The sequence below is a fragment of the Mixophyes fleayi genome, chromosome 6 (genome assembly GCF_038048845.1).
Source record: "Mixophyes fleayi isolate aMixFle1 chromosome 6, aMixFle1.hap1, whole genome shotgun sequence".
Classification (NCBI taxonomy): Eukaryota; Metazoa; Chordata; class Amphibia; order Anura; family Limnodynastidae; genus Mixophyes; species Mixophyes fleayi.
In genome coordinates, this window is record NC_134407.1 from 157,199,975 (window position 1) to 157,216,106 (window position 16,132).

Here is a 16,132-nt window from a genome sequence, read left to right on the forward strand (position 1 = left end):
AAAATATTGCTGAGGCAGCTGTGTGTTACTCAGCTGCCCCTGCTACACTGGCCCATAGCAGTAAGAGTTAAATTCTTCACCAGGCCAGTCTCTGCAGTTGTATGCATTCATGAGGCAGCTTATAGTTTGAGCTTTCATTTCTTCTAATGAAAAAAAGTATACAAATAGATTTATTTCAAGAATTCATTACATATTTTAAGTACTATTACATTTAAAAAATGCTTTATTTTGAGATGGGATTAACAGAACATAGATTGGATATTCTTAGAAAATCTTAAATTATATGATGACTGTTCCCATAATTGTAACGTTATAAAACCAAGCCTAGCTGATATGTGATTTCTTTAAGAACACAAGAACATTATTACATGGGAAATAATATGAGAACAAGTCACAATGCTTACTAAATAAAAATAGTGATTGAAATTGACATACAGACATATTAATGTAAAACCATTTATGTAAAAAAAACCAGAAATAAAACACAGAATCAAAAAACCTATAGTTCCATACATTTCAGGTAATCTGCCACCTGGAGAAAGACTAGAAAGTGGAAAGATCCTTAGTAGCAGAATGACCTCACAAAGTGACAGTTTCTAAGATCGATCTGTCTTGCAAATCTTCCTCTCTCTGTGATATCACAGCAACAAGTGTACTAGTATGCCAGCGTTGGACTGAGGCATGAACAGGGGCGGATCTAGAAAAATGCTGTACCCGGGGCGATTTAGGGGGGGGGGGGGTGATTTAGGCCCTGCCCCTTTCTAACATCTTAGGCTGCCGACGGCTGCACAGTATGTGCAGGTCCGTCCAGCCGTGACAGGCAGGGACAGTGTGCTGCCCGGCTGCTCTGATTGTGTTTTAAACACAGTCAGAGCAGCCGGGCAGCACACTGTCCCTGCCTGTCATGGCTGGACGGACCTGCACATACTGTGCAGCCGTCGGCAGCAAGTGTCTTCTAGGGGGGGGCGATCGCCCCCCCCCCTGGATCCGCCACTGGGCATGAAGGGTCCACCGGGGGAATGCAGTTGTAGGGACCCAGCAGAAGGGGTGTGGTCAGCCACCAGAAAGACTTGCCTCTAGAGGGGGCATGGTTAAGCCTGGAGCCATAGTGTAGCATATAAAGAATGCAGTGTATATAAAGTGCACATGCTGGACTTAGAGAAAGTCATGACTGAGCAGAACAGTTACTCAAAATTAAGATTGCCCTGCCATATTCAGAACCAGAGCCGGATTTAGACCTCATAGGGCCCTAGGCAGGATACTGTTTTTGGGCCCCCTCCCTGAAACAATCCATAGCACTATATTTTTGCAGCCTACCATATACCCCTATAGTTACGTAGAAGTGAAAGCATGTGCCGCCGCATGCCTACCATATACCCTTATAGTTAAGTAGATATGAAAGCATGTGCCACCGCATGCCTACCATATACCCCTATAGTTAAGTAGATATGAAAGCATGTGCCGCCGCGCAGCGGCGTCACGCCGCCAAAGGAGGTGAGGGCATGGCTTGCATCTTTGGGGGCGTACCTAACATGTGAAAAGAGCAAGGCCACCCTGCTGCAGAAAAAGGCACCCCTAAATAATTACCAAGCAGTCCTGTTTTTTAAGTAGTTGGGTCAAAACAACATAATAAATATTGAAGCCAGGGCAGAAATACTTACTTAAGGTGTTTGCAAAAATAATACGCATAAATCCAAGTATGTGCTCTTGTCACTTTTGTCCCTCTATCATCACACTGTGCCCCTTCATTGTCACTTTTGCCCCTTCACAATATCACATGTGCCCTTTCACCATTACCTCTGTGCCCATCACCATCACCACCTCTGTGCCAATCACCATCACCACCACTGTGCCAATCACCATCACCACCTCTGTGCCCATTACCACCTCTGTGCCCTTCACCATCACCACTTCTGTGCCAATCACCATCACCACCTCTGTGCCTCTTCACCATCACCACCTCTGTGCCCATCACCACCTCTGTGCCTCTTCACCATCACCACCTCGGTGCCCTTCACCATCACCACCTCTGTGCCCTTCACCATCACCACCTCTGTGCCAATCACCATCACCACCTCTGTGCCCATTACCACCTCTGTGCCCTTCACCATCACCACTTCTGTGCCAATCACCATCACCACCTCTGTGCCCTTCACCATCACCACTTCTGTGCCAATCACCATCACCACCTCTGTGCCCTTCACCATCACCACCTCTGTGCCCATCACCACTTCTGTGCCAATCACCATCACCACTTCTGTGCCAATCACCATCTCTGTGCCCTTCACCATCACCACCTCTGTGCCCATCACCACCTCTGTGCCCTTCACCATCACCACTTCTGTGCCAATCACCATCACCACTTCTGTGCCAATCACCATCTCTGTGCCCTTCACCACCTCTGTGCCCATCACCATCACCACTTCTGTGCCCCTTCACCATCACCACTTCTGTCCCTTGTTTTACTTACCTTTCTATTGCGCGCTGCTCCTCCTCGGTCAGTCCAGATGTAAAAAAAAAAAAAAAAAAGAAAGAGTCACGTGATCGCTCGTCGGGTCCCGGCAGCCTCTCCTCCTCTCTCTATCACTGAGACACTGAGAGGAGAAGAGGCTGCCGGGACCCGACTCGCGGCACCCGACCCCCCCTCTCCCGATTCGCGGCACCCGACCCCCCCTCCCCCGACTCACGGCACCCCCCCCCCGCACGAGTCGCGGGGGGGGGGGGGTGCCGCGAGTCGGGGGAGGGGCCGAATTTTTTTTTTTCATTTTTTTTAAAATTGATCCTGTCCCCCCCAGCTGGGCCCTCCGAGAGCCGCTAGGCCCTAGGCAGGTGCCTAGGTTGCCTAGCGGTAAATCCGGCCCTGTTCAGAACTGTTGGCTCTCTCCTACTTGTACTTGCAGCTCTCACTACCTGTGGATGCTGGTGCCTCAAGCTTAGTAGTTGCTTGTCTGGATCCTAGAATGTTGGGGCCTTCTTTAGAAAAAGGTATACAATAGGTATATGTATGAGACATGAAAAGCCTAACAGGGAGTGAACACTTTGTCACGTCAATTTTTTTAAAACAGGTATGTTTATTGTGTATTTTCCGTATTGTAACAAGAAAACAACACAAAACAGCCATCATGAAACCCACTGAGGGGGTAATAAGTCTTAACCAACTACTTAGAAATACAACAAGATTCAGAGACAATTATAATGCTCCAATCTACATTACATAGGATTATACATCGGAATCTAAATACTTTATGCAATATTTCAAACAATAGTATATCAATACTATCTGTTAGATGTTACTACTTACTGCTACTTGCTGCGCAGGGCTGAGTTCCCCAATGAGATATGAATGAAAATGAAAATGAAAATCAGCACCCAGTTCCTGTCTTAATTACTGATCTGCAAGGTCCAGTGACTGTTTAGCTTTAGCTATTATAGGAAATTAAAAATATACTTAAAGAGGTGCTAAAGAGGTCTAAAGTTTTTTCCACGGTGGTCCCGAAAAGACATATCTTAGGGCACACTGGGGGAGCCCTTTGGAGAGTACTCTGAGTACATTTCCAAACAGTTGCCATAACATGTGCAAGAATGTGCCCATAGGAGATTTAGATTTCAGACAGTTTGAGCCACTATTCCTATTCACCTTAAGCAGATTAGATGGGGCAAGAGAGACCCTATGAAAAATATAAAAATATTTTTACTGATAGCTTAAACATACAGTTGCCTCCCTTGTGCTCTCTAACATCACTGTTCAATAATCATCTGGTATATGGCCAATATCTTCTACCCACTTTTTTTTTAAGGGGCTCAAGGCTATCAGAATAGCATCCACGGTAGCCTTACTCCCTATAATCAGCCCCAACATTAAATTAATAGTGCTCATATTTAATAAATAAACCTATTCTACCCTACTAGCCCAGACATTAAATTAATAGTATTTATTTTTAATAAAATACTCCTATTTCTCCTCAACTCACCACAACATTAAATGAATACTATTTACATTCAATAAATGCACCTATTTCCTCCCAATCAGTCCAGACAGTAAATTAATAGGATTTACTCTTAATAAATAAACTTTTATTACATTAAATTAAGCCCCGACATTAAATAATTAATACTCACATTCAATAAATAACCACCTCCCTAAATTAGCCCACATTCAATTACTAGCCCTCAAACCACCCCAGCATTAAATAGTCCCATCATGATCTGACCTGGCAGGGGAGAGACCTACTTGGATTTCCCTAGTACACCTGTGGGCCAGTCTGACACTGTGCTATGCTAATCTATTTTATAACCGTTTTATTGTCCTTTGTCCAAGAACAGTTCTAATAATGGGTTTTACAAGTATATTAAAACTCACTTCTGGAACATACCAGAGATCTGGCATTAATTCTACAAATCATAGTGTGCCTGATTTATTAGTGATCTTATCTGACACTTTTGCGGATCTTACAAAAATCTTCTCTGCGCATAGCCAGAAAAGGGAGATAAGAAAGAAAATCCAGGGGCGTGGCTTGGCGGCCATTCTGGACGGACATTTCCTCTACGGGCTCTGCCTTAAACGAGCTCTCACTCCATTTTCCCGTCCCTTCACCTACACCCAATCCCATCCAGTGCCTTTGTGAATCCCCCGCTGCAACTGGGTGCCTCTCTCGTCCCGCTAGCTGCCGCTCATCCCGCAAACGGCAGCGGGACCCTCTGGCGCCTGTACCCCCTGCCCGACGCTACATCCGCCCATGCCCTTCCATCAGGGCCCTGACTCAGGGCATAAAAAACTTATTTGCTTATTTATCTCGCTTCTCTAAAATCCGCAACAACACATGATGTTACATAATACCTGTTCATTGTCTATCATGTATTTATACATATGTATATATATATACATGAAAGCTGATCACACTCTTTGCTATTTCTCCCCTTGTCGGAGGTTGCCTTTTCGGCGGACACTGAGCGACAACATTTCAACTTTATATACTGGCTTTCGGTTTAGACTCCACACAGTTGTCTCTGAGTGTCCGTCGACATAGTTTTGTTCCTATGTTCTTTATAGATTCAGCACAATGCATAATCTTCCTGTTATCATTGAGGTGTTTGTTTTTGTTGTTTTTTTTTGTTTTTGTTTTTCTCAGTTTTCCGTTACTTTTCTTGTGTTTGGTTTACATGTATAATGTTTAACTTTTTCTCATTGGGTAGTCTCACTCGCTTGACCTGCTATCCCGTTCCCACGATCTCTTAGCGGTCGTTTCTTCCGTTCACTCTTGGCTGACCGTGCCTTGCCCCTCTTTTCCGATACCTATGTTGTACCTCTTGTCTCGAATCCAGACTGACTTCCCTTCGGGAAAGCTAGTCTCCCACTTTCCCTTCCCTATCTCCTTTCTGTCCTTAATCACTAGCCCTCTTCCTCGCTCCGAGCCCCCAGACCCGCCATGACTCTCAAAATTATCTCCCTTAATGCTAACGGCCTTAATTCTCCCACTAAACGCACAATGGCCCTTCAGCACTTTAAACGCCTTAAAGCAGATCTCGTTTTCTTACAGGAAACACATTTCAATCCCGGGCCGTCATGCATTGGACAACACTCGACGAGCAATTGATCTAACTTACGTTTCCAACTCACGCAATATCCCCACCCTGCTCATAGCCGTAGACGCGGAAAAGGCTTTTGATAGGGTGGCCTGGCCCTATATGCAGCGGACCCTCAAGGTCATGGGCCTGAAGGGCCCCTTCCTTCGGGGCGTTGCCTCCCTATACTTTAACCCGACAGCTTCCGTTCTAGCTAATGGCTTTCAGTCCTCTCCCTTTGAAATTCGAAATGGCACGCGACAGGGGTGTCCGTTATCCCCACTTATTTTCGCACTAATGATTGAACCCCTTGCTCGCAAAATTCGTATTAATCCTGATATCTCCGGTGTTCGGGTAGGTTCCTCCGAGCATAAAATATCTCTATACGCAGACGATATTCTTTTATCAGTCACAAACCCCCTCATATCGCTCCCAAATCTACTCGAGGACATCACTCTCTTTGGCACTCTTTCCAATTACAAAATCAATGCCTCCAAATCAGAAATCCTGGACCTCAATATCCCCTCAACTCTTCTGTCAATCCTCAAAACCAGCTTCGATTTTAGATGGCAGCCCCACAAACTTAAATACCTTGGGATCTATCTCACTAGACTTTACGATCAGCTGTATGCAGCAAACTTCCCCTCTTTATTTTCAGCCATTAAGGCTGACCTTTTAAAGTGGGACAAACTCATTATCTCCTGGACGGGCAGAATAAACTCCCTTAAAATGAACATCCTCCCTCGGCTTTTATACCTTTTTCCGACCTTACCCCTCAAAATTCCAGCTAACTCTTTTAAGCTCCTTTAACAAATGGCTACCAAATTTGTCTGGTCTGCAAGAAAGCCCAGAATTCGTATGCAGACTCTTCACAAATCTATCCAAGAAGGAGGCCTGGGTGTACCCCACTTCCTCAAATATTATCGTGCTACCCACCTCACCCAGTGTGTACTCCTTCACTCTCCTCCAGGACAACGAGTCTGGGTCGATATTGAATCTGCTCTCACAGACACTACCTCACCCTCCTTGCTTCTTTGGCTCAAACCCCAACATCGGCCTCTCTCCTCACAGCTCCCCCCTCCACTAGCATTCTCACTTGCTTCTTGGACTCATACAGTCTCCTCATATAATTTAGCCCCCAACTCATGGCGCATGACGCCTCTTTGGAATAATCCCGCCTTCCCCCCTGGACTCTGCCCAATTCAATTTTTCTACTGGACACGCTGTGGCATCAACTTTCTCTCCGACCTTAGGCCTCTACAAACTTTTCCTCCTTTCACTGACATTCAGACGCGCTTTCGTATTCCTTCATCCTGCTTCTTTCAATACCTACAACTCCGACATTTCTACAACTCTATCCGACGTACTGTCACTGATATACATCTAACTTCTCCCTTGGTCTCCTTTTGTAAGCTTCGTTCTTCATCTCAGGGCTTGATTTCCACATTCTACCGCCTTATGGTGAAATACAATTGCCCTCCCAAGGATTCTCATGAGCTCAAGTGGGAGGAGGACATGGGGGAGTCGATCTCCCCTGAGGAACGGGTTAAGATTCGTCTGAATCTCTCCAAGACCTCTATTTGCTGTAAGATAAGCGAAAACAGTCGCAAGATCTTTTACCGTTGGTATCTGGTCCCTCACCGTCTCCATATAATATACCCAGGCTCCTCATCGCTTTGCTGGCGTCAATGTGGTCAGGAGGGCACCCTGTCTCACATATGGTGGCACTGTCCAAAACTACTTCCCTTCTGGAAGTCGGTTCATTGGTTGATTTCCGACGTCACTCAGATCTCTCTTCCCCATCTGTCATTTTCCTTACTCCCGCGTTCTATTCCCAAGATATCAAAAACAACTCAGAAACTTATCACACACATACTTAGTGCTGCTAGATGCCAAATTGCTCTATTTTGGAAAAACCCGAGCCCTCCCTCTCTGCCATCGGTTATCGGCCGCATTTGGCAAGTCTACCATATGCAGTATATGACTAGCATCCTCCGCCATACTTCTGTCCAATTTGATAAGGTCTGGAGTCCTTGGACTGAGCATCACGGAGCCTCCTCCCCCCTTGCATTTTAAGGCCCTTGAGCCCCAGCTATTAACTTTAAACCTTATCATGGCTCACCATCTTCTCCATACTTTTTCTTTTCTCCGCTTTGGCTAGTGATTTCCCCTGTCCCTCTTACCTCTATTCTTCCCCCTTTCTTTCCCCTCCCTCCTACTCTTCTTAAATTTTATTTTGCATCTTCATATCAATAACAATATGCTCCTTATTCTACGTGGAAACTTCATCGCAGCTCACTTTCACCTGTATTGCCTGTTTCCCTTTTTTTTTTTTTTTGTACTGTAAAACTCAATAAAATATCTTATCAAAAAAAAAAAAGAAAGAAAATCCGTTGCGTAAGTTAACTTAAGATGAAAAACCTTCTCAATTTCACTTAAGAAATTTTCCTAACACTTAAGAAAAAAGGCCTGGGAAAGGGAGGGAAATAAGCGGAGATTGGGCGGACATCCGTACTGACTTAAGAAGAGTAGGCATCATTTGTACTAACTTAAGAAGAGTAGGCGTTACCTCCAGACCCGTTGGATAGTTAAGAAGAAATGCTGAGAGTTTTATCTTAACTTCCTGCTTAAACTTAAGGAAGCTCGGGGTTATGTTTAAGTCCAAAGCAGCTAGAGCAGCAGCACTGAATAACAACATGCATGTTTATCCAACAGATCCCCAGCACCCTCACATGCTTGACATTTCTAAAATAAAAATAATAACTCTTACCGCCTCCTGTCTGGCTGGTAAAGCTGCAGTGTAGATGTACTGATGTCTGATGCAGAATGCTGTCCAGGCTTCACTGCTGCCCAGGAGCAAATGCAGGATATCTAGAGGGGAGGCTCCAAATAATAGATTTCAGACCAAAACAAAACAAAAAACTTGACATCATTCACCTGTTACCCACTGACATATCCCCGGCTTTTCCCACACATGCCCATCTGTCCACTAGCTTTTCTCACATGACACCCCTTGACTATCAGCTTTTCTCACATATGCTAGCTGCATAAGACCAGCTTTACTTACAAGCCCACCAGCTTTCCCATATCTCCCATACACCACTGCCCTAAGCGGTCTAGTCAGCTTTTTGCCCACCAGCTTCTCTTTAAAATGCCCCCCATCCACCTGTTTTTCTCACACATGCTTCCCTGCCAAACTTCTTTCTGAAGAGTTTGAGCTAGCGGGGATGGGGGGGATTCACCGGGGCTCCTAAAGTAGCCAGCATGGTGAGTTAGAGCAGTGCTTGATTATGCCCGCATCTTCTGTAGCATCCTCTATTCTCCCCCCCCATTTTCTGTAGCATTCTCTCATCCCCCCCGTCTTCAGTAGCATGATCTAATCTTCCCTCCCATTTTCTCTCCCCCTGCTTCTGTAGAATCCTCTTTTTTCCCCCTTCTTCTGCAGCATCCTCTCTTCACCTCCCCTCTTCTTCTGTAGCATCCACTCTTCTCACTCCCCTTCTTCTGTAGCATCCTCTCTTTTCCCCCCTTATTCTGTAGTATTCTCTCTTCTCCCCCCTTCTTCTGTAGCATCCTCTTTCCCCCCACTATTCTGTAGTATCCTCTCTTCTTAGCCCTTATTCTGTAGCATCCTCTCTTCTCCCCCCTTCTTCTGTAGAATCCTCGCCCCCCCTTTATTCTGTAGTATCCTCTCTTCTTAGCCTTTATTCTGTAGTATCCTCTCTTCTCACTCCCCCTTATTCTGTAGCATCCTCTCTTCTTCCAAACCTTCTTCAGTAGCGTGCTCTCCTCTCCCCCCTTATTCTGTAGCATCCTCTCTTCTTCTCAACCTTCTTCAGTAGTATGCTCTCCTCCCCCCCTTCCTCTGTAGCATCCTCTCCCCTCCTCCCCCTCCGTTTTCTGAAGTAACTCTCTACTCTTTTCCCCCCATTTTTCTGAAGCATCTCTCATCCCCCCCCTTTCTGTTTTCTGAAGCATCTCTCTTCTTCACCCCAATTATCTTATTAATTTACTTATCTTCTCTTCTTCTATCTGCTTCTCAGCTTCTTTTTTCTCTCTTCTTTACCTGCACCTGTCGGCTCCTCTATACTGACAGCGTCGTGACGTCACAACGCTGTCAGCATCGGGACCCCCGAAGTTATGAAAATGCGGTGCTGCACTAGTCTGTTGCAGCACCGCACTGCAGGTCTGCAGGAGAGCTATAATGCGGGCGAATGGGCGGCTAGCTTGGCGAACGCCCGCATTCATTAATTTAATGTAATTCAAAATTAATTTAATGTCATTCTTGGCCACACTGCCGCCCCCCAGAGGCCTAGCAGGCCTGGGACATGTCTACCTCACCTGAAAAATAATCTGTAATTAAGCATAGTCTGTTAATCATATATCTAACTCACTATGTGAATTTTCTTTTCTGCTAGTGATTTGTCAATGTTTTTCAAATGGAGATATCTTGCATTCTCTTTCATTTTGAGGTGAGAAACAAACACCATTTTAGAAAATAGCTAAATGTTTGTAATTTATTCTAACAGACTTATGACCCAGCTGTCAGCTGGAGCACAAAGGAAGTGTGGCAAGGATCATTTCATGGAGGAAGAAAAAGACATAAAGGAGTTGCCTTTTGCAGCATGTTAGTATCTATAGTTAACAATGTTATTCCTTTTAGGTTATTGAGGGACCTGCATTACAGTAAAGGCAACAAATTGTAGATTTTACATCTTGAAAGTACAGGTGTGTATAAAGTACACACAGTCAAGTAATAATTTGTTTCAAAATGGCCTAAGGTTGATCACTTTTTCTTTAATATTTTTAATAGATAAAGAAGACAGTCACTATGGGTTCCAGCATGATCTGCTTTGCAACACCTCTAACCAATGAGGGAAAACCAACATGCATGTGTTTGTATTTGATATTTGTCATTTTTTATTTTAGAAAGGAGTTTGATTTTCAGTTTGTTTTTATTTTGTGTTTCATTTGATTACTGAAATTGTGTTTATAAATAAATATTAATCATTTATTATTGCAATACTCATTCTCCTGTAACTGGCTGCTGCTTTGGACACTGTTTAACACTGTCTTCTCCTACACATCCTTGACTCCATTGTCCATCTAAACACCGTTCTCTCCTGGGTCACTTCCTACCTCTCTAACTGCTCCTGTAGTAGTGTAGTAGTGTACCCATCTCTGGCACATTCTCCCTTCCACTCACTCTCACTCGTGGGTTCACAAGGCTCCTTTGTTTTCTAAATGTTGTACTTTTGTGGTACTAATTTGCTCATTTGGCCTCCAATACCACCTCTATGCTGAGGACACCCAAATGTACATTGCTTTCCCTGACCTATTTCGTTCACCACTATCTGTTGAAAGCCACTGTCTTTCTAAACTCCGCCCATGGATGTCACAACGATGGCTAAAGCAAATTATATTCTATACAGAGTTCATTCTTGTCCCTCATGCCAGAGTCAACAATTGGCCTCCAATCTCACTCACTGTCAATAACACCACTATACCTTCTGTGTTGCTTAAAATTGAATTCCTAAGTAAGTTTGTTAGGAGGATAGGAGGACCAGGTTCATGAGGTAAATTAGGGTCCAAAAAATGTATTACTTTGATCCTTATCAAAACCATAACAAAAATGAATGTATAAATTACAGACACATATTTTAAACCATATGTAAATTACTGTCTGATTTTTCTGGTAGTTACATCTCAATTTTACACTTTATTTATATGCTTAAATTTACAACTCAACTAGGACAAAAACTATCACACTTATAAAGCTAGGGTCTATTATCAGGTGCCTACAATCACAGGTTCCTGTTATAAAGTGAATTGTGAATAGCAGAGTACATTTCCCATTGATCCGCCCCTTTTTTGCTAGGATATGATGAGTGAATGACAGGCAGACATTTTGTGCACACGTGTAGAAAAGATCCGCGAGTGACGTGAGCATGCCTACACATGCTCTGAGAACCAATCACAGAGCAGAGTATTAGATAGTGAGTTTGAGATAGTAAAAATAAGATCGACCCCATTCGCAAGACGTGAGCTCAGAGTACTGACTGAGGGTATGGACAGTATGTCCGCCAGTCGATATGTTTCGAACGAGCTTAATCTGCGGGCCTACCAAAGGGTCCACAGATATATCTGGCGGCGTTTTCAATGCCAATGCGCAGTCGTGCATCTCCAGCGTCGCTGGGGCGACCTTCGCCACTGCCGCCAGCCCCAGCTCAAAGCTGAGCTTAGAGAGGAGATTAGGAGATGTGAGTTCTCTATTATTCGGATAAAATACTGTAATGCACATACTTGGTTTACTTTTAGAAATTATTTAGAGATTTTCAATGACCTACCCAAACATATCAATCTGCCTCCAGATTATAAATGTAACTCCCCTTCAATGCTACATGCTTTGACCCCTGTATCATAATTTTTTGGGTGGAACTTTTACTTTCCTTAATGTTTGAGGCCCAAACTCCAGACCAATAGTGCATGTTTGGGATTCAAACTCATTACCCCAGTGCTGAGCAGCAGAAGTGCTACCCACTGACATTACGTTACAGACATTTATAATATTACGGTGGCAGACGTGTTATATTGCAAAAAGAGTGGAACGCCATATTTGGGGACAATGCTCACAGTTGGCCTAAGCTGATTTTCACATGTTACAAAGTCTTACCCAAATACCTCCTGTAAAATGCCTCCCTAATCTGACACTAATTAGATGGTAAAAATTTGGAATCTGAAAAAAAAAATGTAAACAGTAATAATGACATTTCCACATCCATAATCCCAAAACAAACCTTGTTACAGGCCATCTGAAAGTGGGATGTGTCTGTCAAATTTAATTCCTTTTATTAAAGATTTTCTTTAGATCTGTATTAAATGCATGTTTCACAATGTCAGTTCACATTATTATCAGGCTAGATGTTTATAATTGAGAAGTTTTTACAAGAAGTTTATGTGTAATATTTATTCCAACAGACTGTAGACTTTGTGCCCGCCAACAACAGGCATTGGAGGAGGCGCCTAAGGTAGAGGAGTCAGCAGATTAGGTGGCAAAGGCGCCAGCGTTGAAGGTGAAGGATGTGGCCCTGGAGGAGGAGGTGCCAGGCACACAGGCAGTGTTGGAGGGGGCGATGGGTGAATGTAAGTATTGAAATTAAACCCTTCTCCTAATTGTATTCCTTTTGAGGCACATTGTAGTTGAGCAAAAATCATGATTACCCACATGCCATTTTCCCAATAGCTAGTTATCCATTTCACAGTTTTCAACCATAATGGCCATAATAATAATTTTTGATGTTTCAAGTAAACCCCTCCCCCCCCAGCCACCACACAAATGTGTATATATAAATACCACCCAAAAGTATTAATCCTCTGCCTAGTACTGTGTTTAGCATACCATTAACCTTTTCTAACAATGTAAACTTATGTAACACTTCATGCCTCTGGTGATGCCGTCAAATGAGATAAACAACACCCTTTTGAAGTAATATATGTTTGAACAATTAGCTAAGCATGCTTTTTTTTTCTTTTTTTTCAACAGCTCAAGAAGACACCCAGGCTGTGGGTGAAATCCCACAATCCAAAGATGTCATCATACATGATACTATACATATTCTAAATTGTTAAAAATAAAAAAGGAATATGTTGGCACAAAATTCTTAGTTCACAAAAATATTTATAATGTTGATTTGTTGATTTTTTCAATAGTATGGTTAAAAAAATTGTTATAAAAAAAATTGTTGTGTGTGTCTTTTGTAATTTAATTACAAGAATGTGTCGAGGTTATTTTAGCCAATAATTGATTAACATTTAGAACATACCTTATTATTTAATTTACATTGGTCTCTTTGCACTACATCATAATTTATTTCATAATTTATTTATTTATGATGCTACCAGCAACTCTGAGGCGCTGTACAGAGAACACAGCACTGGCCCAATAGAGCTTACAGTCTAACAACACACACACACACACACTTTGATTGATGAAGTCAAATGGAGTTGAGGGAGGAAAAAAAAAACATGGGGAGAACATACAGGGTGTTATGATTTCTAGTAAACTCAGGAAGCGGCCACGGAATTATGATTACAAATGTCTTTTTTCCGGCAAAATATATGAGCAAAGATTCAGTTCAAGGAATATGCAGGTTTTCATGTAACAGCATAAACAGGTATAACTCCCAACATAAATATGAACAGATGTGGCAGAAAAGTTCACGGAGCAACAGGTTCCAAGCAAATGACAGATATAGTTAAAATGCAGGAACAAATATAAAGTTACCCCATTGCCAAGATGCACGAGTCTGTCCAGGGAAGCAAACATAGGAGTTGAGTCCAGTGACCAGGCAGAGGTCCGGGCAACACAAGTACAAGCAAAACCAGAGTCCAGACAGAGTACAGGGTCACAAGCAAATTAGCATAGACCATTAAACAGGCCGAGGTTTTGGGCAACGAGAGTTCAAGCAGTATCCAGTGTCGAAGTCGTATAATTAGATGAACAAAAGTATATTGGTTAATATTGTTTTATTGGTCGATTGCACTCAGTATGCCACGCTACACGTGGCATACGGTGATCGCAAGGTAAAATACGCAGGTACACACTCGCATTACAACATTTAGTTATTTATATAATTCATATTCATATTGGTTCCGTTACAAAGTAATTTATGAGCAGATAGTATTTAGTTTATTATTAGTTTATATATTATGATTATATGTACACTTCAGTGTTGTTTAAGGTTCAGGTTATAGGAAATGTGTCATGTCTGATATCATATTAATCCCCTTTACATCAGCAGCTGTCCGGTGCATTCGGCGAAGAGATCGCACATTGCATACTCTAGTTATTGATGTTAGGGAATAAACCTTTAATATGATGCTGACTGTAAAATGCTAATGGACTGGTTGTAATTGGAGTTTTGGCGGGAAGAACAGAGCTCATCGCCTGGAGAGATGACCCCCACCTTTGGTTTCCTAAGATTGAACCAGCCTATGATCTGCAACCCTCTGGACCTTCCTGAAGTCTGGACCTATAGAAGCAAGCCACGTCACCTGCATTGTTCACTCTGTAACACTGAATGTATATATAATCATAGCTGCGCTCCCAGTCTTCAGTCTACTCTGACCACAGTGTTCAAGGGTGAACTACTGTTCACTGGTGCCCGTGGTAGCGCAGCGGTATGTATGTATCTTTTGGTATTGGCTGTACTGTAATGTATTATGTTATAGAATTGTATTGAACTGTTAACTTTTTACATCTGCTAAAATAAATCACTTTGTGCGTTGGAAACACAATACAATCGCCTATGCAATGCTTATTTGAAAACGATAGAATTACTTTAATACCAGTATCCAGGCAGAGTTCGGGGTCACGAGTAAACGAGCATCAACGGTAAACAGGTCAAGGTCACAACGGGAGATCAAGAAGCAGAACCAAACTGGAACAGGGAGACACGAGCAGCAGCCAGGTATACACGGATGAACTGCACAGAGCACAGCTTGGGGCAAGTATTTGAAGCAGTGCGACAGGTGCAGTTCTAATTAGGCAAGGAGGAAACCCCTTCAGGCATGGTGCAAGATCAGGAGCAGAACAGCAGCACCTCTGGTGGATTTGAGGTACTGCTGCCACATATAAAACATAGGCAGTCGTAACACAGGATAAGAATCATTAAGAAATGTTAGTGAATAAAAGGAGTAACTTGGTCAAAGCATGTTTGGAAGAGTTGGAGAGCTAGCACTGTCTAAAATTATAGCCACACCCCCATGCATGCTGGTCACGCCCACTGGTGGTGTGCCTTGAAAACCTGCCTCCCCAAATCCTGCGTTTGCCCCTGGGGTTGGTCAAATTTGTGCTCTAGACGGATGAGGGCATTGCCATTTTACAAACGTTAAAGTCAAGGGACTGAGTGGCAGATTCAAAATGTTGGCATATGTGCGAAAGTGCCTGTTGCCTCAAGACTTCTGCATGCTCCCTCTGAGGGGACTCCACATCACAGTCAGCCGCCTAAACTTGTTGTACGTTGGGACTTGCAGCCGGACTTTCATCCTGCTCCACCGCCTGTGTTAAAAAAAATAAAAAAAATGTTTCAGTTTACATTGAAAAAATAAAACATTAAATTAATGACAATATTGATGCATCCTTTAAGATTATTTAGATTTTAGGTTGAGGGTTAGATTCTAACTAAAGCTTAACACATTTGAGACTGATTAAAAAAATTCAGTGTGATGTGCATACTGATAGAGTTGCAACATGTTCATAAACAAAACACAAACATTAACAGACACCAATAGTATATAGTTCAAATGTACCTAGGGGAAATAACGGCCATGTTAGGGGTGGATCGCTGCCGGTATCAATTCAGCCCACCCCAACCAGAGACTCCACTGAAATGGCAATACTTGCTCGCTTCTCAAGTGGCATTAAGATGAGGTCCTGTGGTGCACCACCACTCGTTCCCTGAGCGTGCCTCCTTGCCAAAAAAAATTAAAAAATATTTTGTTTATAGTCAGCCCAGCTGTACAAAACAGAAAAATATATTAATTTAAATACTTTTAAAATAAAAATCAG

The 16,132-nt window shown here is 43.0% G+C and overlaps 1 long non-coding RNA gene across 1 annotated transcript in view; it reads left to right on the forward strand.

Annotated features, from left to right (window-relative positions):
* Positions 1–13,269, forward strand: part of LOC142160435 (uncharacterized) — a 31,535-nt gene extending 18,266 nt beyond the window's left edge. Inside the window, exons 2-4 of the long non-coding RNA XR_012693222.1 lie at positions 10,376–10,457; positions 12,541–12,705; positions 13,106–13,269. This is a non-coding gene — a long non-coding RNA (uncharacterized LOC142160435). The remainder of the gene's footprint in view (positions 1–10,375; positions 10,458–12,540; positions 12,706–13,105) is intronic.
* Positions 13,270–16,132: the final 2,863 nt, after the last annotated feature.